Source organism: Salmo salar, chromosome 03, assembly GCF_965601325.2.
Source record: "Salmo salar chromosome 03, fSalSal1, whole genome shotgun sequence".
Classification (NCBI taxonomy): Eukaryota; Metazoa; Chordata; class Actinopteri; order Salmoniformes; family Salmonidae; genus Salmo; species Salmo salar.
The window spans coordinates 7,707,465-7,732,969 of record NC_138293.1 but is presented as its reverse complement, the minus strand read 5'-3'; the positions used below and the strand labels follow the sequence as shown (position 1 = coordinate 7,732,969).

The 25,505-nt window shown below is 43.1% G+C and overlaps 48 non-coding genes across 48 annotated transcripts; all 48 read left to right on the top strand.

The window, feature by feature from the left end:
* Window positions 1–306: 306 nt before the first annotated feature.
* On the top strand, window positions 307–388 carry trnas-uga (transfer RNA serine (anticodon UGA)). The gene has a single exon. It is a non-coding gene; the product is annotated as a tRNA-Ser (tRNA).
* A 211-nt stretch (window positions 389–599) lies between these two features.
* trnas-cga (transfer RNA serine (anticodon CGA)) lies at window positions 600–681 on the top strand. Its single transcript has one exon. It is a non-coding gene; the product is annotated as a tRNA-Ser (tRNA).
* Window positions 682–1,359: 678 nt separating this feature from the next.
* Window positions 1,360–1,441, top strand: trnas-uga (transfer RNA serine (anticodon UGA)). The gene has a single exon. It is a non-coding gene; the product is annotated as a tRNA-Ser (tRNA).
* A 211-nt stretch (window positions 1,442–1,652) lies between these two features.
* On the top strand, window positions 1,653–1,734 carry trnas-cga (transfer RNA serine (anticodon CGA)). Its single transcript has one exon. It is a non-coding gene; the product is annotated as a tRNA-Ser (tRNA).
* Window positions 1,735–2,412: 678 nt separating this feature from the next.
* On the top strand, window positions 2,413–2,494 carry trnas-uga (transfer RNA serine (anticodon UGA)). The gene has a single exon. It is a non-coding gene; the product is annotated as a tRNA-Ser (tRNA).
* Window positions 2,495–2,705: 211 nt separating this feature from the next.
* Window positions 2,706–2,787, top strand: trnas-cga (transfer RNA serine (anticodon CGA)). The gene has a single exon. It is a non-coding gene; the product is annotated as a tRNA-Ser (tRNA).
* A 678-nt stretch (window positions 2,788–3,465) lies between these two features.
* trnas-uga (transfer RNA serine (anticodon UGA)) lies at window positions 3,466–3,547 on the top strand. Its single transcript has one exon. It is a non-coding gene; the product is annotated as a tRNA-Ser (tRNA).
* A 211-nt stretch (window positions 3,548–3,758) lies between these two features.
* Window positions 3,759–3,840, top strand: trnas-cga (transfer RNA serine (anticodon CGA)). Its single transcript has one exon. It is a non-coding gene; the product is annotated as a tRNA-Ser (tRNA).
* A 678-nt stretch (window positions 3,841–4,518) lies between these two features.
* Window positions 4,519–4,600, top strand: trnas-uga (transfer RNA serine (anticodon UGA)). The gene has a single exon. It is a non-coding gene; the product is annotated as a tRNA-Ser (tRNA).
* Window positions 4,601–4,811: 211 nt separating this feature from the next.
* On the top strand, window positions 4,812–4,893 carry trnas-cga (transfer RNA serine (anticodon CGA)). Its single transcript has one exon. It is a non-coding gene; the product is annotated as a tRNA-Ser (tRNA).
* Window positions 4,894–5,571: 678 nt separating this feature from the next.
* trnas-uga (transfer RNA serine (anticodon UGA)) lies at window positions 5,572–5,653 on the top strand. Its single transcript has one exon. It is a non-coding gene; the product is annotated as a tRNA-Ser (tRNA).
* Window positions 5,654–5,864: 211 nt separating this feature from the next.
* trnas-cga (transfer RNA serine (anticodon CGA)) lies at window positions 5,865–5,946 on the top strand. Its single transcript has one exon. It is a non-coding gene; the product is annotated as a tRNA-Ser (tRNA).
* Window positions 5,947–6,624: 678 nt separating this feature from the next.
* Window positions 6,625–6,706, top strand: trnas-uga (transfer RNA serine (anticodon UGA)). The gene has a single exon. It is a non-coding gene; the product is annotated as a tRNA-Ser (tRNA).
* Window positions 6,707–6,917: 211 nt separating this feature from the next.
* Window positions 6,918–6,999, top strand: trnas-cga (transfer RNA serine (anticodon CGA)). Its single transcript has one exon. It is a non-coding gene; the product is annotated as a tRNA-Ser (tRNA).
* A 678-nt stretch (window positions 7,000–7,677) lies between these two features.
* Window positions 7,678–7,759, top strand: trnas-uga (transfer RNA serine (anticodon UGA)). Its single transcript has one exon. It is a non-coding gene; the product is annotated as a tRNA-Ser (tRNA).
* A 211-nt stretch (window positions 7,760–7,970) lies between these two features.
* trnas-cga (transfer RNA serine (anticodon CGA)) lies at window positions 7,971–8,052 on the top strand. Its single transcript has one exon. It is a non-coding gene; the product is annotated as a tRNA-Ser (tRNA).
* A 678-nt stretch (window positions 8,053–8,730) lies between these two features.
* Window positions 8,731–8,812, top strand: trnas-uga (transfer RNA serine (anticodon UGA)). Its single transcript has one exon. It is a non-coding gene; the product is annotated as a tRNA-Ser (tRNA).
* Window positions 8,813–9,023: 211 nt separating this feature from the next.
* trnas-cga (transfer RNA serine (anticodon CGA)) lies at window positions 9,024–9,105 on the top strand. Its single transcript has one exon. It is a non-coding gene; the product is annotated as a tRNA-Ser (tRNA).
* A 678-nt stretch (window positions 9,106–9,783) lies between these two features.
* Window positions 9,784–9,865, top strand: trnas-uga (transfer RNA serine (anticodon UGA)). Its single transcript has one exon. It is a non-coding gene; the product is annotated as a tRNA-Ser (tRNA).
* Window positions 9,866–10,076: 211 nt separating this feature from the next.
* Window positions 10,077–10,158, top strand: trnas-cga (transfer RNA serine (anticodon CGA)). Its single transcript has one exon. It is a non-coding gene; the product is annotated as a tRNA-Ser (tRNA).
* A 678-nt stretch (window positions 10,159–10,836) lies between these two features.
* trnas-uga (transfer RNA serine (anticodon UGA)) lies at window positions 10,837–10,918 on the top strand. Its single transcript has one exon. It is a non-coding gene; the product is annotated as a tRNA-Ser (tRNA).
* A 211-nt stretch (window positions 10,919–11,129) lies between these two features.
* trnas-cga (transfer RNA serine (anticodon CGA)) lies at window positions 11,130–11,211 on the top strand. Its single transcript has one exon. It is a non-coding gene; the product is annotated as a tRNA-Ser (tRNA).
* Window positions 11,212–11,889: 678 nt separating this feature from the next.
* Window positions 11,890–11,971, top strand: trnas-uga (transfer RNA serine (anticodon UGA)). Its single transcript has one exon. It is a non-coding gene; the product is annotated as a tRNA-Ser (tRNA).
* Window positions 11,972–12,182: 211 nt separating this feature from the next.
* On the top strand, window positions 12,183–12,264 carry trnas-cga (transfer RNA serine (anticodon CGA)). Its single transcript has one exon. It is a non-coding gene; the product is annotated as a tRNA-Ser (tRNA).
* A 678-nt stretch (window positions 12,265–12,942) lies between these two features.
* trnas-uga (transfer RNA serine (anticodon UGA)) lies at window positions 12,943–13,024 on the top strand. The gene has a single exon. It is a non-coding gene; the product is annotated as a tRNA-Ser (tRNA).
* Window positions 13,025–13,235: 211 nt separating this feature from the next.
* On the top strand, window positions 13,236–13,317 carry trnas-cga (transfer RNA serine (anticodon CGA)). The gene has a single exon. It is a non-coding gene; the product is annotated as a tRNA-Ser (tRNA).
* A 678-nt stretch (window positions 13,318–13,995) lies between these two features.
* Window positions 13,996–14,077, top strand: trnas-uga (transfer RNA serine (anticodon UGA)). Its single transcript has one exon. It is a non-coding gene; the product is annotated as a tRNA-Ser (tRNA).
* A 211-nt stretch (window positions 14,078–14,288) lies between these two features.
* On the top strand, window positions 14,289–14,370 carry trnas-cga (transfer RNA serine (anticodon CGA)). The gene has a single exon. It is a non-coding gene; the product is annotated as a tRNA-Ser (tRNA).
* Window positions 14,371–15,048: 678 nt separating this feature from the next.
* trnas-uga (transfer RNA serine (anticodon UGA)) lies at window positions 15,049–15,130 on the top strand. Its single transcript has one exon. It is a non-coding gene; the product is annotated as a tRNA-Ser (tRNA).
* A 211-nt stretch (window positions 15,131–15,341) lies between these two features.
* Window positions 15,342–15,423, top strand: trnas-cga (transfer RNA serine (anticodon CGA)). Its single transcript has one exon. It is a non-coding gene; the product is annotated as a tRNA-Ser (tRNA).
* Window positions 15,424–16,101: 678 nt separating this feature from the next.
* trnas-uga (transfer RNA serine (anticodon UGA)) lies at window positions 16,102–16,183 on the top strand. The gene has a single exon. It is a non-coding gene; the product is annotated as a tRNA-Ser (tRNA).
* Window positions 16,184–16,394: 211 nt separating this feature from the next.
* Window positions 16,395–16,476, top strand: trnas-cga (transfer RNA serine (anticodon CGA)). Its single transcript has one exon. It is a non-coding gene; the product is annotated as a tRNA-Ser (tRNA).
* Window positions 16,477–17,154: 678 nt separating this feature from the next.
* Window positions 17,155–17,236, top strand: trnas-uga (transfer RNA serine (anticodon UGA)). The gene has a single exon. It is a non-coding gene; the product is annotated as a tRNA-Ser (tRNA).
* A 211-nt stretch (window positions 17,237–17,447) lies between these two features.
* Window positions 17,448–17,529, top strand: trnas-cga (transfer RNA serine (anticodon CGA)). The gene has a single exon. It is a non-coding gene; the product is annotated as a tRNA-Ser (tRNA).
* A 678-nt stretch (window positions 17,530–18,207) lies between these two features.
* On the top strand, window positions 18,208–18,289 carry trnas-uga (transfer RNA serine (anticodon UGA)). Its single transcript has one exon. It is a non-coding gene; the product is annotated as a tRNA-Ser (tRNA).
* Window positions 18,290–18,500: 211 nt separating this feature from the next.
* trnas-cga (transfer RNA serine (anticodon CGA)) lies at window positions 18,501–18,582 on the top strand. The gene has a single exon. It is a non-coding gene; the product is annotated as a tRNA-Ser (tRNA).
* Window positions 18,583–19,260: 678 nt separating this feature from the next.
* Window positions 19,261–19,342, top strand: trnas-uga (transfer RNA serine (anticodon UGA)). The gene has a single exon. It is a non-coding gene; the product is annotated as a tRNA-Ser (tRNA).
* Window positions 19,343–19,553: 211 nt separating this feature from the next.
* Window positions 19,554–19,635, top strand: trnas-cga (transfer RNA serine (anticodon CGA)). The gene has a single exon. It is a non-coding gene; the product is annotated as a tRNA-Ser (tRNA).
* Window positions 19,636–20,313: 678 nt separating this feature from the next.
* Window positions 20,314–20,395, top strand: trnas-uga (transfer RNA serine (anticodon UGA)). The gene has a single exon. It is a non-coding gene; the product is annotated as a tRNA-Ser (tRNA).
* A 211-nt stretch (window positions 20,396–20,606) lies between these two features.
* On the top strand, window positions 20,607–20,688 carry trnas-cga (transfer RNA serine (anticodon CGA)). The gene has a single exon. It is a non-coding gene; the product is annotated as a tRNA-Ser (tRNA).
* Window positions 20,689–21,366: 678 nt separating this feature from the next.
* trnas-uga (transfer RNA serine (anticodon UGA)) lies at window positions 21,367–21,448 on the top strand. The gene has a single exon. It is a non-coding gene; the product is annotated as a tRNA-Ser (tRNA).
* A 211-nt stretch (window positions 21,449–21,659) lies between these two features.
* Window positions 21,660–21,741, top strand: trnas-cga (transfer RNA serine (anticodon CGA)). The gene has a single exon. It is a non-coding gene; the product is annotated as a tRNA-Ser (tRNA).
* A 678-nt stretch (window positions 21,742–22,419) lies between these two features.
* trnas-uga (transfer RNA serine (anticodon UGA)) lies at window positions 22,420–22,501 on the top strand. The gene has a single exon. It is a non-coding gene; the product is annotated as a tRNA-Ser (tRNA).
* A 211-nt stretch (window positions 22,502–22,712) lies between these two features.
* Window positions 22,713–22,794, top strand: trnas-cga (transfer RNA serine (anticodon CGA)). The gene has a single exon. It is a non-coding gene; the product is annotated as a tRNA-Ser (tRNA).
* Window positions 22,795–23,472: 678 nt separating this feature from the next.
* Window positions 23,473–23,554, top strand: trnas-uga (transfer RNA serine (anticodon UGA)). Its single transcript has one exon. It is a non-coding gene; the product is annotated as a tRNA-Ser (tRNA).
* A 211-nt stretch (window positions 23,555–23,765) lies between these two features.
* Window positions 23,766–23,847, top strand: trnas-cga (transfer RNA serine (anticodon CGA)). Its single transcript has one exon. It is a non-coding gene; the product is annotated as a tRNA-Ser (tRNA).
* A 678-nt stretch (window positions 23,848–24,525) lies between these two features.
* trnas-uga (transfer RNA serine (anticodon UGA)) lies at window positions 24,526–24,607 on the top strand. The gene has a single exon. It is a non-coding gene; the product is annotated as a tRNA-Ser (tRNA).
* A 211-nt stretch (window positions 24,608–24,818) lies between these two features.
* On the top strand, window positions 24,819–24,900 carry trnas-cga (transfer RNA serine (anticodon CGA)). The gene has a single exon. It is a non-coding gene; the product is annotated as a tRNA-Ser (tRNA).
* Window positions 24,901–25,505: the final 605 nt, after the last annotated feature.

Here is a 25,505-nt window from a genome sequence, read left to right as displayed (position 1 = left end):
TTTGATTCACACAGCCGCAATGGCCAAGTGTTTTAAGCGTTGGAAATGAAAATCATTTTTTTCTCCCCGTACAGTTTTTAAAGCTGCTCGCAGCGCATTGACAAACCAGTCTATATTTGTAACATGTGACTTGATATGGATAATGTGCTGAATGCATGGACTTGTCCATTGATTCAAGTGCTCAGAATATATATTCCTTGACAAACAGTTCAAATAGGCTCTTCAGTAGATAGTCTAGTCTTTACAGAAGTAAAATGGACAGAATGAGATAGCCGACTGGTTAAGGCCTAGTAGTTAATATAGCGAGCTGCGATGGCCGAGTGGTTAAGGCGTTGGACTTGAAATCCAATGGGGTCTCCCTGCGCAGGTTCGAACCCTGCTCGCAGCGCAATGGCAAACCATTCTTTATTTTTAACATATACTTGGTGACTTGATATGGATAATGTGTGCACTTGTCCTTTGATTCAAGTGCTCAGAATGTATCTTCCATGACAAACATTTCAAGTCGGTACTTCAGTAGCGATGATCTGGACGTTTTAGAGTTAAAATGGACAGAACGAGATAGCGGACTGGTTAGGGCGTAGAAGGTAATAGAGCAAGCTGTGATGGCCGAGAGGTTAAGGCGTTGGACTCGAAATCCAATGGGGTCTCCCCGCGCAGGTTCGAACCCTGCTCGCAGCGTTATGACAAACCAGTCCTCATTCTGAACATATCCTTGGTGACTTGATATGGATAGTCTCTTTAATGCATGGACTTGTCCAGTGATTCAAGTGCTCAGAAATCTTTTGTGTGAGCTTATTCAGAAAGCTGTAATGACCGAGTGGTTAAGGCGTGATTTGGCACAATAAGTTCAATATGTCGTGCAATCAAGTTTACCATTTTGCACCAATGATGTCTGTTTCCAAATCCCAATTACTTTACTTGAATTCCAACAGCTGCAACGGCCGAGTTTTTCAGACGTTGGACCTGAATTTCAATGGGGTCTCCCCACACATGTTTTAACCTTGCTCGAAGCGTATATAGCCCACTTGTGCTTTCTCCTCATCACTTTCCTTTGATTCACACAGCCGCAATGGCCAAGTGTTTTAAGCGTTGGAAATGAAAATCATTTTTTTCTCCCCGTACAGTTTTTAAAGCTGCTCGCAGCGCATTGACAAACCAGTCTATATTTGTAACATGTGACTTGATATGGATAATGTGCTGAATGCATGGACTTGTCCATTGATTCAAGTGCTCAGAATATATATTCCTTGACAAACAGTTCAAATAGGCTCTTCAGTAGATAGTCTAGTCTTTACAGAAGTAAAATGGACAGAATGAGATAGCCGACTGGTTAAGGCCTAGTAGTTAATATAGCGAGCTGCGATGGCCGAGTGGTTAAGGCGTTGGACTTGAAATCCAATGGGGTCTCCCTGCGCAGGTTCGAACCCTGCTCGCAGCGCAATGGCAAGCCATTCTTTATTTTTAACATATACTTGGTGACTTGATATGGATAATGTGTGCACTTTTCCTTTGATTCAAGTGCTCAGAATGTATCTTCCATGACAAACATTTCAAGTCGGTACTTCAGTAGCGATGATCTGGACGTTTTAGAGTTAAAATGGACAGAACGAGATAGCGGACTGGTTAGGGCGTAGAAGGTAATAGAGCAAGCTGTGATGGCCGAGAGGTTAAGGCGTTGGACTCGAAATCCAATGGGGTCTCCCCGCGCAGGTTCGAACCCTGCTCGCAGCGTTATGACAAACCAGTCCTCATTCTGAACATATCCTTGGTGACTTGATATGGATAGTCTCTTTAATGCATGGACTTGTCCAGTGATTCAAGTGCTCAGAAATCTTTTGTGTGAGCTTATTCAGAAAGCTGTAATGACCGAGTGGTTAAGGCGTGATTTGGCACAATAAGTTCAATATGTCGTGCAATCAAGTTTACCATTTTGCACCAATGATGTCTGTTTCCAAATCCCAATTACTTTACTTGAATTCCAACAGCTGCAACGGCCGAGTTTTTCAGACGTTGGACCTGAATTTCAATGGGGTCTCCCCACACATGTTTTAACCTTGCTCGAAGCGTATATAGCCCACTTGTGCTTTCTCCTCATCACTTTCCTTTGATTCACACAGCCGCAATGGCCAAGTGTTTTAAGCGTTGGAAATGAAAATCATTTTTTTCTCCCCGTACAGTTTTTAAAGCTGCTCGCAGCGCATTGACAAACCAGTCTATATTTGTAACATGTGACTTGATATGGATAATGTGCTGAATGCATGGACTTGTCCATTGATTCAAGTGCTCAGAATATATATTCCTTGACAAACAGTTCAAATAGGCTCTTCAGTAGATAGTCTAGTCTTTACAGAAGTAAAATGGACAGAATGAGATAGCCGACTGGTTAAGGCCTAGTAGTTAATATAGCGGGCTGCGATGGCCGAGTGGTTAAGGCGTTGGACTTGAAATCCAATGGGGTCTCCCTGCGCAGGTTCGAACCCTGCTCGCAGCGCAATGGCAAGCCATTCTTTATTTTTAACATATACTTGGTGACTTGATATGGATAATGTGTGCACTTGTCCTTTGATTCAAGTGCTCAGAATGTATCTTCCATGACAAACATTTCAAGTCGGTACTTCAGTAGCGATGATCTGGACGTTTTAGAGTTAAAATGGACAGAACGAGATAGCGGACTGGTTAGGGCGTAGAAGGTAATAGAGCAAGCTGTGATGGCCGAGAGGTTAAGGCGTTGGACTCGAAATCCAATGGGGTCTCCCCGCGCAGGTTCGAACCCTGCTCGCAGCGTTATGACAAACCAGTCCTCATTCTGAACATATCCTTGGTGACTTGATATGGATAGTCTCTTTAATGCATGGACTTGTCCAGTGATTCAAGTGCTCAGAAATCTTTTGTGTGAGCTTATTCAGAAAGCTGTAATGACCGAGTGGTTAAGGCGTGATTTGGCACAATAAGTTCAATATGTCGTGCAATCAAGTTTACCATTTTGCACCAATGATGTCTGTTTCCAAATCCCAATTACTTTACTTGAATTCCAACAGCTGCAACGGCCGAGTTTTTCAGACGTTGGACCTGAATTTCAATGGGGTCTCCCCACACATGTTTTAACCTTGCTCGAAGCGTATATAGCCCACTTGTGCTTTCTCCTCATCACTTTCCTTTGATTCACACAGCCGCAATGGCCAAGTGTTTTAAGCGTTGGAAATGAAAATCATTTTTTTCTCCCCGTACAGTTTTTAAAGCTGCTCGCAGCGCATTGACAAACCAGTCTATATTTGTAACATGTGACTTGATATGGATAATGTGCTGAATGCATGGACTTGTCCATTGATTCAAGTGCTCAGAATATATATTCCTTGACAAACAGTTCAAATAGGCTCTTCAGTAGATAGTCTAGTCTTTACAGAAGTAAAATGGACAGAATGAGATAGCCGACTGGTTAAGGCCTAGTAGTTAATATAGCGAGCTGCGATGGCCGAGTGGTTAAGGCGTTGGACTTGAAATCCAATGGGGTCTCCCTGCGCAGGTTCGAACCCTGCTCGCAGCGCAATGGCAAGCCATTCTTTATTTTTAACATATACTTGGTGACTTGATATGGATAATGTGTGCACTTGTCCTTTGATTCAAGTGCTCAGAATGTATCTTCCATGACAAACATTTCAAGTCGGTACTTCAGTAGCGATGATCTGGACGTTTTAGAGTTAAAATGGACAGAACGAGATAGCGGACTGGTTAGGGCGTAGAAGGTAATAGAGCAAGCTGTGATGGCCGAGAGGTTAAGGCGTTGGACTCGAAATCCAATGGGGTCTCCCCGCGCAGGTTCGAACCCTGCTCGCAGCGTTATGACAAACCAGTCCTCATTCTGAACATATCCTTGGTGACTTGATATGGATAGTCTCTTTAATGCATGGACTTGTCCAGTGATTCAAGTGCTCAGAAATCTTTTGTGTGAGCTTATTCAGAAAGCTGTAATGACCGAGTGGTTAAGGCGTGATTTGGCACAATAAGTTCAATATGTCGTGCAATCAAGTTTACCATTTTGCACCAATGATGTCTGTTTCCAAATCCCAATTACTTTACTTGAATTCCAACAGCTGCAACGGCCGAGTTTTTCAGACGTTGGACCTGAATTTCAATGGGGTCTCCCCACACATGTTTTAACCTTGCTCGAAGCGTATATAGCCCACTTGTGCTTTCTCCTCATCACTTTCCTTTGATTCACACAGCCGCAATGGCCAAGTGTTTTAAGCGTTGGAAATGAAAATCATTTTTTTCTCCCCGTACAGTTTTTAAAGCTGCTCGCAGCGCATTGACAAACCAGTCTATATTTGTAACATGTGACTTGATATGGATAATGTGCTGAATGCATGGACTTGTCCATTGATTCAAGTGCTCAGAATATATATTCCTTGACAAACAGTTCAAATAGGCTCTTCAGTAGATAGTCTAGTCTTTACAGAAGTAAAATGGACAGAATGAGATAGCCGACTGGTTAAGGCCTAGTAGTTAATATAGCGAGCTGCGATGGCCGAGTGGTTAAGGCGTTGGACTTGAAATCCAATGGGGTCTCCCTGCGCAGGTTCGAACCCTGCTCGCAGCGCAATGGCAAACCATTCTTTATTTTTAACATATACTTGGTGACTTGATATGGATAATGTGTGCACTTGTCCTTTGATTCAAGTGCTCAGAATGTATCTTCCATGACAAACATTTCAAGTCGGTACTTCAGTAGCGATGATCTGGACGTTTTAGAGTTAAAATGGACAGAACGAGATAGCGGACTGGTTAGGGCGTAGAAGGTAATAGAGCAAGCTGTGATGGCCGAGAGGTTAAGGCGTTGGACTCGAAATCCAATGGGGTCTCCCCGCGCAGGTTCGAACCCTGCTCGCAGCGTTATGACAAACCAGTCCTCATTCTGAACATATCCTTGGTGACTTGATATGGATAGTCTCTTTAATGCATGGACTTGTCCAGTGATTCAAGTGCTCAGAAATCTTTTGTGTGAGCTTATTCAGAAAGCTGTAATGACCGAGTGGTTAAGGCGTGATTTGGCACAATAAGTTCAATATGTCGTGCAATCAAGTTTACCATTTTGCACCAATGATGTCTGTTTCCAAATCCCAATTACTTTACTTGAATTCCAACAGCTGCAACGGCCGAGTTTTTCAGACGTTGGACCTGAATTTCAATGGGGTCTCCCCACACATGTTTTAACCTTGCTCGAAGCGTATATAGCCCACTTGTGCTTTCTCCTCATCACTTTCCTTTGATTCACACAGCCGCAATGGCCAAGTGTTTTAAGCGTTGGAAATGAAAATCATTTTTTTCTCCCCGTACAGTTTTTAAAGCTGCTCGCAGCGCATTGACAAACCAGTCTATATTTGTAACATGTGACTTGATATGGATAATGTGCTGAATGCATGGACTTGTCCATTGATTCAAGTGCTCAGAATATATATTCCTTGACAAACAGTTCAAATAGGCTCTTCAGTAGATAGTCTAGTCTTTACAGAAGTAAAATGGACAGAATGAGATAGCCGACTGGTTAAGGCCTAGTAGTTAATATAGCGAGCTGCGATGGCCGAGTGGTTAAGGCGTTGGACTTGAAATCCAATGGGGTCTCCCTGCGCAGGTTCGAACCCTGCTCGCAGCGCAATGGCAAGCCATTCTTTATTTTTAACATATACTTGGTGACTTGATATGGATAATGTGTGCACTTGTCCTTTGATTCAAGTGCTCAGAATGTATCTTCCATGACAAACATTTCAAGTCGGTACTTCAGTAGCGATGATCTGGACGTTTTAGAGTTAAAATGGACAGAACGAGATAGCGGACTGGTTAGGGCGTAGAAGGTAATAGAGCAAGCTGTGATGGCCGAGAGGTTAAGGCGTTGGACTCGAAATCCAATGGGGTCTCCCCGCGCAGGTTCGAACCCTGCTCGCAGCGTTATGACAAACCAGTCCTCATTCTGAACATATCCTTGGTGACTTGATATGGATAGTCTCTTTAATGCATGGACTTGTCCAGTGATTCAAGTGCTCAGAAATCTTTTGTGTGAGCTTATTCAGAAAGCTGTAATGACCGAGTGGTTAAGGCGTGATTTGGCACAATAAGTTCAATATGTCGTGCAATCAAGTTTACCATTTTGCACCAATGATGTCTGTTTCCAAATCCCAATTACTTTACTTGAATTCCAACAGCTGCAACGGCCGAGTTTTTCAGACGTTGGACCTGAATTTCAATGGGGTCTCCCCACACATGTTTTAACCTTGCTCGAAGCGTATATAGCCCACTTGTGCTTTCTCCTCATCACTTTCCTTTGATTCACACAGCCGCAATGGCCAAGTGTTTTAAGCGTTGGAAATGAAAATCATTTTTTTCTCCCCGTACAGTTTTTAAAGCTGCTCGCAGCGCATTGACAAACCAGTCTATATTTGTAACATGTGACTTGATATGGATAATGTGCTGAATGCATGGACTTGTCCATTGATTCAAGTGCTCAGAATATATATTCCTTGACAAACAGTTCAAATAGGCTCTTCAGTAGATAGTCTAGTCTTTACAGAAGTAAAATGGACAGAATGAGATAGCCGACTGGTTAAGGCCTAGTAGTTAATATAGCGAGCTGCGATGGCCGAGTGGTTAAGGCGTTGGACTTGAAATCCAATGGGGTCTCCCTGCGCAGGTTCGAACCCTGCTCGCAGCGCAATGGCAAACCATTCTTTATTTTTAACATATACTTGGTGACTTGATATGGATAATGTGTGCACTTGTCCTTTGATTCAAGTGCTCAGAATGTATCTTCCATGACAAACATTTCAAGTCGGTACTTCAGTAGCGATGATCTGGACGTTTTAGAGTTAAAATGGACAGAACGAGATAGCGGACTGGTTAGGGCGTAGAAGGTAATAGAGCAAGCTGTGATGGCCGAGAGGTTAAGGCGTTGGACTCGAAATCCAATGGGGTCTCCCCGCGCAGGTTCGAACCCTGCTCGCAGCGTTATGACAAACCAGTCCTCATTCTGAACATATCCTTGGTGACTTGATATGGATAGTCTCTTTAATGCATGGACTTGTCCAGTGATTCAAGTGCTCAGAAATCTTTTGTGTGAGCTTATTCAGAAAGCTGTAATGACCGAGTGGTTAAGGCGTGATTTGGCACAATAAGTTCAATATGTCGTGCAATCAAGTTTACCATTTTGCACCAATGATGTCTGTTTCCAAATCCCAATTACTTTACTTGAATTCCAACAGCTGCAACGGCCGAGTTTTTCAGACGTTGGACCTGAATTTCAATGGGGTCTCCCCACACATGTTTTAACCTTGCTCGAAGCGTATATAGCCCACTTGTGCTTTCTCCTCATCACTTTCCTTTGATTCACACAGCCGCAATGGCCAAGTGTTTTAAGCGTTGGAAATGAAAATCATTTTTTTCTCCCCGTACAGTTTTTAAAGCTGCTCGCAGCGCATTGACAAACCAGTCTATATTTGTAACATGTGACTTGATATGGATAATGTGCTGAATGCATGGACTTGTCCATTGATTCAAGTGCTCAGAATATATATTCCTTGACAAACAGTTCAAATAGGCTCTTCAGTAGATAGTCTAGTCTTTACAGAAGTAAAATGGACAGAATGAGATAGCCGACTGGTTAAGGCCTAGTAGTTAATATAGCGAGCTGCGATGGCCGAGTGGTTAAGGCGTTGGACTTGAAATCCAATGGGGTCTCCCTGCGCAGGTTCGAACCCTGCTCGCAGCGCAATGGCAAACCATTCTTTATTTTTAACATATACTTGGTGACTTGATATGGATAATGTGTGCACTTGTCCTTTGATTCAAGTGCTCAGAATGTATCTTCCATGACAAACATTTCAAGTCGGTACTTCAGTAGCGATGATCTGGACGTTTTAGAGTTAAAATGGACAGAACGAGATAGCGGACTGGTTAGGGCGTAGAAGGTAATAGAGCAAGCTGTGATGGCCGAGAGGTTAAGGCGTTGGACTCGAAATCCAATGGGGTCTCCCCGCGCAGGTTCGAACCCTGCTCGCAGCGTTATGACAAACCAGTCCTCATTCTGAACATATCCTTGGTGACTTGATATGGATAGTCTCTTTAATGCATGGACTTGTCCAGTGATTCAAGTGCTCAGAAATCTTTTGTGTGAGCTTATTCAGAAAGCTGTAATGACCGAGTGGTTAAGGCGTGATTTGGCACAATAAGTTCAATATGTCGTGCAATCAAGTTTACCATTTTGCACCAATGATGTCTGTTTCCAAATCCCAATTACTTTACTTGAATTCCAACAGCTGCAACGGCCGAGTTTTTCAGACGTTGGACCTGAATTTCAATGGGGTCTCCCCACACATGTTTTAACCTTGCTCGAAGCGTATATAGCCCACTTGTGCTTTCTCCTCATCACTTTCCTTTGATTCACACAGCCGCAATGGCCAAGTGTTTTAAGCGTTGGAAATGAAAATCATTTTTTTCTCCCCGTACAGTTTTTAAAGCTGCTCGCAGCGCATTGACAAACCAGTCTATATTTGTAACATGTGACTTGATATGGATAATGTGCTGAATGCATGGACTTGTCCATTGATTCAAGTGCTCAGAATATATATTCCTTGACAAACAGTTCAAATAGGCTCTTCAGTAGATAGTCTAGTCTTTACAGAAGTAAAATGGACAGAATGAGATAGCCGACTGGTTAAGGCCTAGTAGTTAATATAGCGAGCTGCGATGGCCGAGTGGTTAAGGCGTTGGACTTGAAATCCAATGGGGTCTCCCTGCGCAGGTTCGAACCCTGCTCGCAGCGCAATGGCAAACCATTCTTTATTTTTAACATATACTTGGTGACTTGATATGGATAATGTGTGCACTTGTCCTTTGATTCAAGTGCTCAGAATGTATCTTCCATGACAAACATTTCAAGTCGGTACTTCAGTAGCGATGATCTGGACGTTTTAGAGTTAAAATGGACAGAACGAGATAGCGGACTGGTTAGGGCGTAGAAGGTAATAGAGCAAGCTGTGATGGCCGAGAGGTTAAGGCGTTGGACTCGAAATCCAATGGGGTCTCCCCGCGCAGGTTCGAACCCTGCTCGCAGCGTTATGACAAACCAGTCCTCATTCTGAACATATCCTTGGTGACTTGATATGGATAGTCTCTTTAATGCATGGACTTGTCCAGTGATTCAAGTGCTCAGAAATCTTTTGTGTGAGCTTATTCAGAAAGCTGTAATGACCGAGTGGTTAAGGCGTGATTTGGCACAATAAGTTCAATATGTCGTGCAATCAAGTTTACCATTTTGCACCAATGATGTCTGTTTCCAAATCCCAATTACTTTACTTGAATTCCAACAGCTGCAACGGCCGAGTTTTTCAGACGTTGGACCTGAATTTCAATGGGGTCTCCCCACACATGTTTTAACCTTGCTCGAAGCGTATATAGCCCACTTGTGCTTTCTCCTCATCACTTTCCTTTGATTCACACAGCCGCAATGGCCAAGTGTTTTAAGCGTTGGAAATGAAAATCATTTTTTTCTCCCCGTACAGTTTTTAAAGCTGCTCGCAGCGCATTGACAAACCAGTCTATATTTGTAACATGTGACTTGATATGGATAATGTGCTGAATGCATGGACTTGTCCATTGATTCAAGTGCTCAGAATATATATTCCTTGACAAACAGTTCAAATAGGCTCTTCAGTAGATAGTCTAGTCTTTACAGAAGTAAAATGGACAGAATGAGATAGCCGACTGGTTAAGGCCTAGTAGTTAATATAGCGAGCTGCGATGGCCGAGTGGTTAAGGCGTTGGACTTGAAATCCAATGGGGTCTCCCTGCGCAGGTTCGAACCCTGCTCGCAGCGCAATGGCAAACCATTCTTTATTTTTAACATATACTTGGTGACTTGATATGGATAATGTGTGCACTTGTCCTTTGATTCAAGTGCTCAGAATGTATCTTCCATGACAAACATTTCAAGTCGGTACTTCAGTAGCGATGATCTGGACGTTTTAGAGTTAAAATGGACAGAACGAGATAGCGGACTGGTTAGGGCGTAGAAGGTAATAGAGCAAGCTGTGATGGCCGAGAGGTTAAGGCGTTGGACTCGAAATCCAATGGGGTCTCCCCGCGCAGGTTCGAACCCTGCTCGCAGCGTTATGACAAACCAGTCCTCATTCTGAACATATCCTTGGTGACTTGATATGGATAGTCTCTTTAATGCATGGACTTGTCCAGTGATTCAAGTGCTCAGAAATCTTTTGTGTGAGCTTATTCAGAAAGCTGTAATGACCGAGTGGTTAAGGCGTGATTTGGCACAATAAGTTCAATATGTCGTGCAATCAAGTTTACCATTTTGCACCAATGATGTCTGTTTCCAAATCCCAATTACTTTACTTGAATTCCAACAGCTGCAACGGCCGAGTTTTTCAGACGTTGGACCTGAATTTCAATGGGGTCTCCCCACACATGTTTTAACCTTGCTCGAAGCGTATATAGCCCACTTGTGCTTTCTCCTCATCACTTTCCTTTGATTCACACAGCCGCAATGGCCAAGTGTTTTAAGCGTTGGAAATGAAAATCATTTTTTTCTCCCCGTACAGTTTTTAAAGCTGCTCGCAGCGCATTGACAAACCAGTCTATATTTGTAACATGTGACTTGATATGGATAATGTGCTGAATGCATGGACTTGTCCATTGATTCAAGTGCTCAGAATATATATTCCTTGACAAACAGTTCAAATAGGCTCTTCAGTAGATAGTCTAGTCTTTACAGAAGTAAAATGGACAGAATGAGATAGCCGACTGGTTAAGGCCTAGTAGTTAATATAGCGAGCTGCGATGGCCGAGTGGTTAAGGCGTTGGACTTGAAATCCAATGGGGTCTCCCTGCGCAGGTTCGAACCCTGCTCGCAGCGCAATGGCAAACCATTCTTTATTTTTAACATATACTTGGTGACTTGATATGGATAATGTGTGCACTTGTCCTTTGATTCAAGTGCTCAGAATGTATCTTCCATGACAAACATTTCAAGTCGGTACTTCAGTAGCGATGATCTGGACGTTTTAGAGTTAAAATGGACAGAACGAGATAGCGGACTGGTTAGGGCGTAGAAGGTAATAGAGCAAGCTGTGATGGCCGAGAGGTTAAGGCGTTGGACTCGAAATCCAATGGGGTCTCCCCGCGCAGGTTCGAACCCTGCTCGCAGCGTTATGACAAACCAGTCCTCATTCTGAACATATCCTTGGTGACTTGATATGGATAGTCTCTTTAATGCATGGACTTGTCCAGTGATTCAAGTGCTCAGAAATCTTTTGTGTGAGCTTATTCAGAAAGCTGTAATGACCGAGTGGTTAAGGCGTGATTTGGCACAATAAGTTCAATATGTCGTGCAATCAAGTTTACCATTTTGCACCAATGATGTCTGTTTCCAAATCCCAATTACTTTACTTGAATTCCAACAGCTGCAACGGCCGAGTTTTTCAGACGTTGGACCTGAATTTCAATGGGGTCTCCCCACACATGTTTTAACCTTGCTCGAAGCGTATATAGCCCACTTGTGCTTTCTCCTCATCACTTTCCTTTGATTCACACAGCCGCAATGGCCAAGTGTTTTAAGCGTTGGAAATGAAAATCATTTTTTTCTCCCCGTACAGTTTTTAAAGCTGCTCGCAGCGCATTGACAAACCAGTCTATATTTGTAACATGTGACTTGATATGGATAATGTGCTGAATGCATGGACTTGTCCATTGATTCAAGTGCTCAGAATATATATTCCTTGACAAACAGTTCAAATAGGCTCTTCAGTAGATAGTCTAGTCTTTACAGAAGTAAAATGGACAGAATGAGATAGCCGACTGGTTAAGGCCTAGTAGTTAATATAGCGAGCTGCGATGGCCGAGTGGTTAAGGCGTTGGACTTGAAATCCAATGGGGTCTCCCTGCGCAGGTTCGAACCCTGCTCGCAGCGCAATGGCAAACCATTCTTTATTTTTAACATATACTTGGTGACTTGATATGGATAATGTGTGCACTTGTCCTTTGATTCAAGTGCTCAGAATGTATCTTCCATGACAAACATTTCAAGTCGGTACTTCAGTAGCGATGATCTGGACGTTTTAGAGTTAAAATGGACAGAACGAGATAGCGGACTGGTTAGGGCGTAGAAGGTAATAGAGCAAGCTGTGATGGCCGAGAGGTTAAGGCGTTGGACTCGAAATCCAATGGGGTCTCCCCGCGCAGGTTCGAACCCTGCTCGCAGCGTTATGACAAACCAGTCCTCATTCTGAACATATCCTTGGTGACTTGATATGGATAGTCTCTTTAATGCATGGACTTGTCCAGTGATTCAAGTGCTCAGAAATCTTTTGTGTGAGCTTATTCAGAAAGCTGTAATGACCGAGTGGTTAAGGCGTGATTTGGCACAATAAGTTCAATATGTCGTGCAATCAAGTTTACCATTTTGCACCAATGATGTCTGTTTCCAAATCCCAATTACTTTACTTGAATTCCAACAGCTGCAACGGCCGAGTTTTTCAGACGTTGGACCTGAATTTCAATGGGGTCTCCCCACACATGTTTTAACCTTGCTCGAAGCGTATATAGCCCACTTGTGCTTTCTCCTCATCACTTTCCTTTGATTCACACAGCCGCAATGGCCAAGTGTTTTAAGCGTTGGAAATGAAAATCATTTTTTTCTCCCCGTACAGTTTTTAAAGCTGCTCGCAGCGCATTGACAAACCAGTCTATATTTGTAACATGTGACTTGATATGGATAATGTGCTGAATGCATGGACTTGTCCATTGATTCAAGTGCTCAGAATATATATTCCTTGACAAACAGTTCAAATAGGCTCTTCAGTAGATAGTCTAGTCTTTACAGAAGTAAAATGGACAGAATGAGATAGCCGACTGGTTAAGGCCTAGTAGTTAATATAGCGAGCTGCGATGGCCGAGTGGTTAAGGCGTTGGACTTGAAATCCAATGGGGTCTCCCTGCGCAGGTTCGAACCCTGCTCGCAGCGCAATGGCAAACCATTCTTTATTTTTAACATATACTTGGTGACTTGATATGGATAATGTGTGCACTTGTCCTTTGATTCAAGTGCTCAGAATGTATCTTCCATGACAAACATTTCAAGTCGGTACTTCAGTAGCGATGATCTGGACGTTTTAGAGTTAAAATGGACAGAACGAGATAGCGGACTGGTTAGGGCGTAGAAGGTAATAGAGCAAGCTGTGATGGCCGAGAGGTTAAGGCGTTGGACTCGAAATCCAATGGGGTCTCCCCGCGCAGGTTCGAACCCTGCTCGCAGCGTTATGACAAACCAGTCCTCATTCTGAACATATCCTTGGTGACTTGATATGGATAGTCTCTTTAATGCATGGACTTGTCCAGTGATTCAAGTGCTCAGAAATCTTTTGTGTGAGCTTATTCAGAAAGCTGTAATGACCGAGTGGTTAAGGCGTGATTTGGCACAATAAGTTCAATATGTCGTGCAATCAAGTTTACCATTTTGCACCAATGATGTCTGTTTCCAAATCCCAATTACTTTACTTGAATTCCAACAGCTGCAACGGCCGAGTTTTTCAGACGTTGGACCTGAATTTCAATGGGGTCTCCCCACACATGTTTTAACCTTGCTCGAAGCGTATATAGCCCACTTGTGCTTTCTCCTCATCACTTTCCTTTGATTCACACAGCCGCAATGGCCAAGTGTTTTAAGCGTTGGAAATGAAAATCATTTTTTTCTCCCCGTACAGTTTTTAAAGCTGCTCGCAGCGCATTGACAAACCAGTCTATATTTGTAACATGTGACTTGATATGGATAATGTGCTGAATGCATGGACTTGTCCATTGATTCAAGTGCTCAGAATATATATTCCTTGACAAACAGTTCAAATAGGCTCTTCAGTAGATAGTCTAGTCTTTACAGAAGTAAAATGGACAGAATGAGATAGCCGACTGGTTAAGGCCTAGTAGTTAATATAGCGAGCTGCGATGGCCGAGTGGTTAAGGCGTTGGACTTGAAATCCAATGGGGTCTCCCTGCGCAGGTTCGAACCCTGCTCGCAGCGCAATGGCAAACCATTCTTTATTTTTAACATATACTTGGTGACTTGATATGGATAATGTGTGCACTTGTCCTTTGATTCAAGTGCTCAGAATGTATCTTCCATGACAAACATTTCAAGTCGGTACTTCAGTAGCGATGATCTGGACGTTTTAGAGTTAAAATGGACAGAACGAGATAGCGGACTGGTTAGGGCGTAGAAGGTAATAGAGCAAGCTGTGATGGCCGAGAGGTTAAGGCGTTGGACTCGAAATCCAATGGGGTCTCCCCGCGCAGGTTCGAACCCTGCTCGCAGCGTTATGACAAACCAGTCCTCATTCTGAACATATCCTTGGTGACTTGATATGGATAGTCTCTTTAATGCATGGACTTGTCCAGTGATTCAAGTGCTCAGAAATCTTTTGTGTGAGCTTATTCAGAAAGCTGTAATGACCGAGTGGTTAAGGCGTGATTTGGCACAATAAGTTCAATATGTCGTGCAATCAAGTTTACCATTTTGCACCAATGATGTCTGTTTCCAAATCCCAATTACTTTACTTGAATTCCAACAGCTGCAACGGCCGAGTTTTTCAGACGTTGGACCTGAATTTCAATGGGGTCTCCCCACACATGTTTTAACCTTGCTCGAAGCGTATATAGCCCACTTGTGCTTTCTCCTCATCACTTTCCTTTGATTCACACAGCCGCAATGGCCAAGTGTTTTAAGCGTTGGAAATGAAAATCATTTTTTTCTCCCCGTACAGTTTTTAAAGCTGCTCGCAGCGCATTGACAAACCAGTCTATATTTGTAACATGTGACTTGATATGGATAATGTGCTGAATGCATGGACTTGTCCATTGATTCAAGTGCTCAGAATATATATTCCTTGACAAACAGTTCAAATAGGCTCTTCAGTAGATAGTCTAGTCTTTACAGAAGTAAAATGGACAGAATGAGATAGCCGACTGGTTAAGGCCTAGTAGTTAATATAGCGAGCTGCGATGGCCGAGTGGTTAAGGCGTTGGACTTGAAATCCAATGGGGTCTCCCTGCGCAGGTTCGAACCCTGCTCGCAGCGCAATGGCAAACCATTCTTTATTTTTAACATATACTTGGTGACTTGATATGGATAATGTGTGCACTTGTCCTTTGATTCAAGTGCTCAGAATGTATCTTCCATGACAAACATTTCAAGTCGGTACTTCAGTAGCGATGATCTGGACGTTTTAGAGTTAAAATGGACAGAACGAGATAGCGGACTGGTTAGGGCGTAGAAGGTAATAGAGCAAGCTGTGATGGCCGAGAGGTTAAGGCGTTGGACTCGAAATCCAATGGGGTCTCCCCGCGCAGGTTCGAACCCTGCTCGCAGCGTTATGACAAACCAGTCCTCATTCTGAACATATCCTTGGTGACTTGATATGGATAGTCTCTTTAATGCATGGACTTGTCCAGTGATTCAAGTGCTCAGAAATCTTTTGTGTGAGCTTATTCAGAAAGCTGTAATGACCGAGTGGTTAAGGCGTGATTTGGCACAATAAGTTCAATATGTCGTGCAATCAAGTTTACCATTTTGCACCAATGATGTCTGTTTCCAAATCCCAATTACTTTACTTGAATTCCAACAGCTGCAACGGCCGAGTTTTTCAGACGTTGGACCTGAATTTCAATGGGGTCTCCCCACACATGTTTTAACCTTGCTCGAAGCGTATATAGCCCACTTGTGCTTTCTCCTCATCACTTTCCTTTGATTCACACAGCCGCAATGGCCAAGTGTTTTAAGCGTTGGAAATGAAAATCATTTTTTTCTCCCCGTACAGTTTTTAAAGCTGCTCGCAGCGCATTGACAAACCAGTCTATATTTGTAACATGTGACTTGATATGGATAATGTGCTGAATGCATGGACTTGTCCATTGATTCAAGTGCTCAGAATATATATTCCTTGACAAACAGTTCAAATAGGCTCTTCAGTAGATAGTCTAGTCTTTACAGAAGTAAAATGGACAGAATGAGATAGCCGACTGGTTAAGGCCTAGTAGTTAATATAGCGGGCTGCGATGGCCGAGTGGTTAAGGCGTTGGACTTGAAATCCAATGGGGTCTCCCTGCGCAGGTTCGAACCCTGCTCGCAGCGCAATGGCAAGCCATTCTTTATTTTTAACATATACTTGGTGACTTGATATGGATAATGTGTGCACTTTTCCTTTGATTCAAGTGCTCAGAATGTATCTTCCATGACAAACATTTCAAGTCGGTACTTCAGTAGCGATGATCTGGACGTTTTAGAGTTAAAATGGACAGAACGAGATAGCGGACTGGTTAGGGCGTAGAAGGTAATAGAGCAAGCTGTGATGGCCGAGAGGTTAAGGCGTTGGACTCGAAATCCAATGGGGTCTCCCCGCGCAGGTTCGAACCCTGCTCGCAGCGTTATGACAAACCAGTCCTCATTCTGAACATATCCTTGGTGACTTGATATGGATAGTCTCTTTAATGCATGGACTTGTCCAGTGATTCAAGTGCTCAGAAATCTTTTGTGTGAGCTTATTCAGAAAGCTGTAATGACCGAGTGGTTAAGGCGTGATTTGGCACAATAAGTTCAATATGTCGTGCAATCAAGTTTACCATTTTGCACCAATGATGTCTGTTTCCAAATCCCAATTACTTTACTTGAATTCCAACAGCTGCAACGGCCGAGTTTTTCAGACGTTGGACCTGAATTTCAATGGGGTCTCCCCACACATGTTTTAACCTTGCTCGAAGCGTATATAGCCCACTTGTGCTTTCTCCTCATCACTTTCCTTTGATTCACACAGCCGCAATGGCCAAGTGTTTTAAGCGTTGGAAATGAAAATAATTTTTTTCTCCCCGTACAGTTTTTAAAGCTGCTCGCAGCGCATTGACAAACCAGTCTATATTTGTAACATGTGACTTGATATGGATAATGTGCTGAATGCATGGACTTGTCCATTGATTCAAGTGCTCAGAATATATATTCCTTGACAAACAGTTCAAATAGGCTCTTCAGTAGATAGTCTAGTCTTTACAGAAGTAAAATGGACAGAATGAGATAGCCGACTGGTTAAGGCCTAGTAGTTAATATAGCGAGCTGCGATGGCCGAGTGGTTAAGGCGTTGGACTTGAAATCCAATGGGGTCTCCCTGCGCAGGTTCGAACCCTGCTCGCAGCGCAATGGCAAACCATTCTTTATTTTTAACATATACTTGGTGACTTGATATGGATAATGTGTGCACTTGTCCTTTGATTCAAGTGCTCAGAATGTATCTTCCATGACAAACATTTCAAGTCGGTACTTCAGTAGCGATGATCTGGACGTTTTAGAGTTAAAATGGACAGAACGAGATAGCGGACTGGTTAGGGCGTAGAAGGTAATAGAGCAAGCTGTGATGGCCGAGAGGTTAAGGCGTTGGACTCGAAATCCAATGGGGTCTCCCCGCGCAGGTTCGAACCCTGCTCGCAGCGTTATGACAAACCAGTCCTCATTCTGAACATATCCTTGGTGACTTGATATGGATAGTCTCTTTAATGCATGGACTTGTCCAGTGATTCAAGTGCTCAGAAATCTTTTGTGTGAGCTTATTCAGAAAGCTGTAATGACCGAGTGGTTAAGGCGTGATTTGGCACAATAAGTTCAATATGTCGTGCAATCAAGTTTACCATTTTGCACCAATGATGTCTGTTTCCAAATCCCAATTACTTTACTTGAATTCCAACAGCTGCAACGGCCGAGTTTTTCAGACGTTGGACCTGAATTTCAATGGGGTCTCCCCACACATGTTTTAACCTTGCTCGAAGCGTATATAGCCCACTTGTGCTTTCTCCTCATCACTTTCCTTTGATTCACACAGCCGCAATGGCCAAGTGTTTTAAGCGTTGGAAATGAAAATCATTTTTTTCTCCCCGTACAGTTTTTAAAGCTGCTCGCAGCGCATTGACAAACCAGTCTATATTTGTAACATGTGACTTGATATGGATAATGTGCTGAATGCATGGACTTGTCCATTGATTCAAGTGCTCAGAATATATATTCCTTGACAAACAGTTCAAATAGGCTCTTCAGTAGATAGTCTAGTCTTTACAGAAGTAAAATGGACAGAATGAGATAGCCGACTGGTTAAGGCCTAGTAGTTAATATAGCGAGCTGCGATGGCCGAGTGGTTAAGGCGTTGGACTTGAAATCCAATGGGGTCTCCCTGCGCAGGTTCGAACCCTGCTCGCAGCGCAATGGCAAACCATTCTTTATTTTTAACATATACTTGGTGACTTGATATGGATAATGTGTGCACTTGTCCTTTGATTCAAGTGCTCAGAATGTATCTTCCATGACAAACATTTCAAGTCGGTACTTCAGTAGCGATGATCTGGACGTTTTAGAGTTAAAATGAACAGAACGAGATAGCGGACTGGTTAGGGCGTAGAAGGTAATAGAGCAAGCTGTGATGGCCGAGAGGTTAAGGCGTTGGACTCGAAATCCAATGGGGTCTCCCCGCGCAGGTTCGAACCCTGCTCGCAGCGTTATGACAAACCAGTCCTCATTCTGATCATATCCTTGGTGACTTGATATGGATAGTCTCTTTAATGCATGGACTTGTCCAGTGATTCAAGTGCTCAGAAATCTTTTGTGTGAGCTTATTCAGAAAGCTGTAATGACCGAGTGGTTAAGGCGTGATTTGGCACAATAAGTTCAATATGTCGTGCAATCAAGTTTACCATTTTGCACCAATGATGTCTGTTTCCAAATCCCAATTACTTTACTTGAATTCCAACAGCTGCAACGGCCGAGTTTTTCAGACGTTGGACCTGAATTTCAATGGGGTCTCCCCACACATGTTTTAACCTTGCTCGAAGCGTATATAGCCCACTTGTGCTTTCTCCTCATCACTTTCCTTTGATTCACACAGCCGCAATGGCCAAGTGTTTTAAGCGTTGGAAATGAAAATCATTTTTTTCTCCCCGTACAGTTTTTAAAGCTGCTCGCAGCGCATTGACAAACCAGTCTATATTTGTAACATGTGACTTGATATGGATAATGTGCTGAATGCATGGACTTGTCCATTGATTCAAGTGCTCAGAATATATATTCCTTGACAAACAGTTCAAATAGGCTCTTCAGTAGATAGTCTAGTCTTTACAGAAGTAAAATGGACAGAATGAGATAGCCGACTGGTTAAGGCCTAGTAGTTAATATAGCGGGCTGCGATGGCCGAGTGGTTAAGGCGTTGGACTTGAAATCCAATGGGGTCTCCCTGCGCAGGTTCGAACCCTGCTCGCAGCGCAATGGCAAGCCATTCTTTATTTTTAACATATACTTGGTGACTTGATATGGATAATGTGTGCACTTTTCCTTTGATTCAAGTGCTCAGAATGTATCTTCCATGACAAACATTTCAAGTCGGTACTTCAGTAGCGATGATCTGGACGTTTTAGAGTTAAAATGGACAGAACGAGATAGCGGACTGGTTAGGGCGTAGAAGGTAATAGAGCAAGCTGTGATGGCCGAGAGGTTAAGGCGTTGGACTCGAAATCCAATGGGGTCTCCCCGCGCAGGTTCGAACCCTGCTCGCAGCGTTATGACAAACCAGTCCTCATTCTGAACATATCCTTGGTGACTTGATATGGATAGTCTCTTTAATGCATGGACTTGTCCAGTGATTCAAGTGCTCAGAAATCTTTTGTGTGAGCTTATTCAGAAAGCTGTAATGACCGAGTGGTTAAGGCGTGATTTGGCACAATAAGTTCAATATGTCGTGCAATCAAGTTTACCATTTTGCACCAATGATGTCTGTTTCCAAATCCCAATTACTTTACTTGAATTCCAACAGCTGCAACGGCCGAGTTTTTCAGACGTTGGACCTGAATTTCAATGGGGTCTCCCCACACATGTTTTAACCTTGCTCGAAGCGTATATAGCCCACTTGTGCTTTCTCCTCATCACTTTCCTTTGATTCACACAGCCGCAATGGCCAAGTGTTTTAAGCGTTGGAAATGAAAATAATTTTTTTCTCCCCGTACAGTTTTTAAAGCTGCTCGCAGCGCATTGACAAACCAGTCTATATTTGTAACATGTGACTTGATATGGATAATGTGCTGAATGCATGGACTTGTCCATTGATTCAAGTGCTCAGAATATATATTCCTTGACAAACAGTTCAAATAGGCTCTTCAGTAGATAGTCTAGTCTTTACAGAAGTAAAATGGACAGAATGAGATAGCCGACTGGTTAAGGCCTAGTAGTTAATATAGCGAGCTGCGATGGCCGAGTGGTTAAGGCGTTGGACTTGAAATCCAATGGGGTCTCCCTGCGCAGGTTCGAACCCTGCTCGCAGCGCAATGGCAAACCATTCTTGATTTTTAACATATACTTGGTGACTTGATATGGATAATGTGTGCACTTGTCCTTTGATTCAAGTGCTCAGAATGTATCTTCCATGACAAACATTTCAAGTCGGTACTTCAGTAGCGATGATCTGGACGTTTTAGAGTTAAAATGAACAGAACGAGATAGCGGACTGGTTAGGGCGTAGAAGGTAATAGAGCAAGCTGTGATGGCCGAGAGGTTAAGGCGTTGGACTCGAAATCCAATGGGGTCTCCCCGCGCAGGTTCGAACCCTGCTCGCAGCGTTATGACAAACCAGTCCTCATTCTGATCATATCCTTGGTGACTTGATATGGATAGTCTCTTTAATGCATGGACTTGTCCAGTGATTCAAGTGCTCAGAAATCTTTTGTGTGAGCTTATTCAGAAAGCTGTAATGACCGAGTGGTTAAGGCGTGATTTGGCACAATAAGTTCAATATGTCGTGCAATCAAGTTTACCATTTTGCACCAATGATGTCTGTTTCCAAATCCCAATTACTTTACTTGAATTCCAACAGCTGCAACGGCCGAGTTTTTCAGACGTTGGACCTGAATTTCAATGGGGTCTCCCCACACATGTTTTAACCTTGCTCGAAGCGTATATAGCCCACTTGTGCTTTCTCCTCATCACTTTCCTTTGATTCACACAGCCGCAATGGCCAAGTGTTTTAAGCATTGGAAATGAAAATCATTTTTTTCTCCCCGTACAGTTTTTAAAGCTGCTCGCAGCGCATTGACAAACCAGTCTATATTTGTAACATGTGACTTGATATGGATAATGTGCTGAATGCATGGACTTGTCCATTGATTCAAGTGCTCAGAATATATATTCCTTGACAAACAGTTCAAATAGGCTCTTCAGTAGATAGTCTAGTCTTTACAGAAGTAAAATGGACAGAATGAGATAGCCGACTGGTTAAGGCCTAGTAGTTAATATAGCGGGCTGCGATGGCCGAGTGGTTAAGGCGTTGGACTTGAAATCCAATGGGGTCTCCCTGCGCAGGTTCGAACCCTGCTCGCAGCGCAATGGCAAGCCATTCTTTATTTTTAACATATACTTGGTGACTTGATATGGATAATGTGTGCACTTTTCCTTTGATTCAAGTGCTCAGAATGTATCTTCCATGACAAACATTTCAAGTCGGTACTTCAGTAGCGATGATCTGGACGTTTTAGAGTTAAAATGGACAGAACGAGATAGCGGACTGGTTAGGGCGTAGAAGGTAAAAGAGCAAGCTGTGATGGCCGAGAGTTTAAGGCGTTGGACTCGAAATCCAATGGGGTCTCCCCGCGCAGGTTCGAACCCTGCTCGCAGCGTTATGACAAACCAGTCCTCATTCTGAACATATCCTTGGTGACTTGATATGGATAGTCTCTTTAATGCATGGACTTGTCCAGTGATTCAAGTGCTCAGAAATCTTTTGTGTGAGCTTATTCAGAAAGCTGTAATGACCGAGTGGTTAAGGCGTGATTTGGCACAATAAGTTCAATATGTGGTGCAATCAAGTTTACCATTTTGCACCAATGATGTCTGTTTCCAAATCCCAATTACTTTACTTGAATTCCAACAGCTGCAACGGCCGAGTTTTTCAGACGTTGGACCTGAATTTCAATGGGGTCTCCCCACACATGTTTTAACCTTGCTCGAAGCGTATATAGCCCACTTGTGCTTTCTCCTCATCACTTTCCTTTGATTCACACAGCCGCAATGGCCAAGTGTTTTAAGCGTTGGAAATGAAAATCATTTTTTTCTCCCCGTACAGTTTTTAAAGCTGCTCGCAGCGCATTGACAAACCAGTCTATATTTGTAACATGTGACTTGATATGGATAATGTGCTGAATGCATGGACTTGTCCATTGATTCAAGTGCTCAGAATATATATTCCTTGACAAACAGTTCAAATAGGCTCTTCAGTAGATAGTCTAGTCTTTACAGAAGTAAAATGGACAGAATGAGATAGCCGACTGGTTAAGGCCTAGTAGTTAATATAGCGAGCTGCGATGGCCGAGTGGTTAAGGCGTTGGACTTGAAATCCAATGGGGTCTCCCTGCGCACGTTCGAACCCTGCTCGCAGCGCAATGGCAAACCATTCTTTATTTTTAACATATACTTGGTGACTTGATATGGATAATGTGTGCACTTGTCCTTTGATTCAAGTGCTCAGAATGTATCTTCCATGACAAACATTTCAAGTCGGTACTTCAGTAGCGATGATCTGGACGTTTTAGAGTTAAAATGAACAGAACGAGATAGCGGACTGGTTAGGGCGTAGAAGGTAATAGAGCAAGCTGTGATGGCCGAGAGGTTAAGGCGTTGGACTCGAAATCCAATGGGGTCTCCCCGCGCAGGTTCGAACCCTGCTCGCAGCGTTATGACAAACCAGTCCTCATTCTGATCATATCCTTGGTGACTTGATATGGATAGTCTCTTTAATGCATGGACTTGTCCAGTGATTCAAGTGCTCAGAAATCTTTTGTGTGAGCTTATTCAGAAAGCTGTAATGACCGAGTGGTTAAGGCGTGATTTGGCACAATAAGTTCAATATGTCGTGCAATCAAGTTTACTATTTTGCACCAATGATGTCTGTTTCCAAATCCCAATTACTTTACTTGAATTCCAACAGCTGCAACGGCCGAGTTTTTCAGACGTTGGACCTGAATTTCAATGGGGTCTCCCCACACATGTTTTAACCTTGCTCGAAGCGTATATAGCCCACTTGTGCTTTCTCCTCATCACTTTCCTTTGATTCACACAGCCGCAATGGCCAAGTGTTTTAAGCGTTGGAAATGAAAATCATTTTTTTCTCCCCGTACAGTTTTTAAAGCTGCTCGCAGCGCATTGACAAACCAGTCTATATTTGTAACATGTGACTTGATATGGATAATGTGCTGAATGCATGGACTTGTCCATTGATTCAAGTGCTCAGAATATATATTCCTTGACAAACAGTTCAAATAGGCTCTTCAGTAGATAGTCTAGTCTTTACAGAAGTAAAATGGACAGAATGAGATAGCCGACTGGTTAAGGCCTAGTAGTTAATATAGCGGGCTGCGATGGCCGAGTGGTTAAGGCGTTGGACTTGAAATCCAATGGGGTCTCCCTGCGCAGGTTCGAACCCTGCTCGCAGCGCAATGGCAAGCCATTCTTTATTTTTAACATATACTTGGTGACTTGATATGGATAATGTGTGCACTTTTCCTTTGATTCAAGTGCTCAGAATGTATCTTCCATGACAAACATTTCAAGTCGGTACTTCAGTAGCGATGATCTGGACGTTTTAGAGTTAAAATGGACAGAACGAGATAGCGGACTGGTTAGGGCGTAGAAGGTAATAGAGCAAGCTGTGATGGCCGAGAGGTTAAGGCGTTGGACTCGAAATCCAATGGGGTCTCCCCGCGCAGGTTCGAACCCTGCTCGCAGCGTTATGACAAACCAGTCCTCATTCTGAACATATCCTTGGTGACTTGATATGGATAGTCTCTTTAATGCATGGACTTGTCCAGTGATTCAAGTGCTCAGAAATCTTTTGTGTGAGCTTATTCAGAAAGCTGTAATGACCGAGTGGTTAAGGCGTGATTTGGCACAATAAGTTCAATATGTCGTGCAATCAAGTTTACCATTTTGCACCAATGATGTCTGTTTCCAAATCCCAATTACTTTACTTGAATTCCAACAGCTGCAACGGCCGAGTTTTTCAGACGTTGGACCTGAATTTCAATGGGGTCTCCCCACACATGTTTTAACCTTGCTCGAAGCGTATATAGCCCACTTGTGCTTTCTCCTCATCACTTTCCTTTGATTCACACAGCCGCAATGGCCAAGTGTTTTAAGCGTTGGAAATGAAAATAATTTTTTTCTCCCCGTACAGTTTTTAAAGCTGCTCGCAGCGCATTGACAAACCAGTCTATATTTGTAACATGTGACTTGATATGGATAATGTGCTGAATGCATGGACTTGTCCATTGATTCAAGTGCTCAGAATATATATTCCTTGACAAACAGTTCAAATAGGCTCTTCAGTAGATAGTCTAGTCTTTACAGAAGTAAAATGGACAGAATGAGATAGCCGACTGGTTAAGGCCTAGTAGTTAATATAGCGAGCTGCGATGGCCGAGTGGTTAAGGCGTTGGACTTGAAATCCAATGGGGTCTCCCTGCGCAGGTTCGAACCCTGCTCGCAGCGCAATGGCAAACCATTCTTGATTTTTAACATATACTTGGTGACTTGATATGGATAATGTGTGCACTTGTCCTTTGATTCAAGTGCTCAGAATGTATCTTCCATGACAAACATTTCAAGTCGGTACTTCAGTAGCGATGATCTGGACGTTTTAGAGTTAAAATGAACAGAACGAGATAGCGGACTGGTTAGGGCGTAGAAGGTAATAGAGCAAGCTGTGATGGCCGAGAGGTTAAGGCGTTGGACTCGAAATCCAATGGGGTCTCCCCGCGCAGGTTCGAACCCTGCTCGCAGCGTTATGACAAACCAGTCCTCATTCTGATCATATCCTTGGTGACTTGATATGGATAGTCTCTTTAATGCATGGACTTGTCCAGTGATTCAAGTGCTCAGAAATCTTTTGTGTGAGCTTATTCAGAAAGCTGTAATGACCGAGTGGTTAAGGCGTGATTTGGCACAATAAGTTCAATATGTCGTGCAATCAAGTTTACCATTTTGCACCAATGATGTCTGTTTCCAAATCCCAATTACTTTACTTGAATTCCAACAGCTGCAACGGCCGAGTTTTTCAGACGTTGGACCTGAATTTCAATGGGGTCTCCCCACACATGTTTTAACCTTGCTCGAAGCGTATATAGCCCACTTGTGCTTTCTCCTCATCACTTTCCTTTGATTCACACAGCCGCAATGGCCAAGTGTTTTAAGCATTGGAAATGAAAATCATTTTTTTCTCCCCGTACAGTTTTTAAAGCTGCTCGCAGCGCATTGACAAACCAGTCTATATTTGTAACATGTGACTTGATATGGATAATGTGCTGAATGCATGGACTTGTCCATTGATTCAAGTGCTCAGAATATATATTCCTTGACAAACAGTTCAAATAGGCTCTTCAGTAGATAG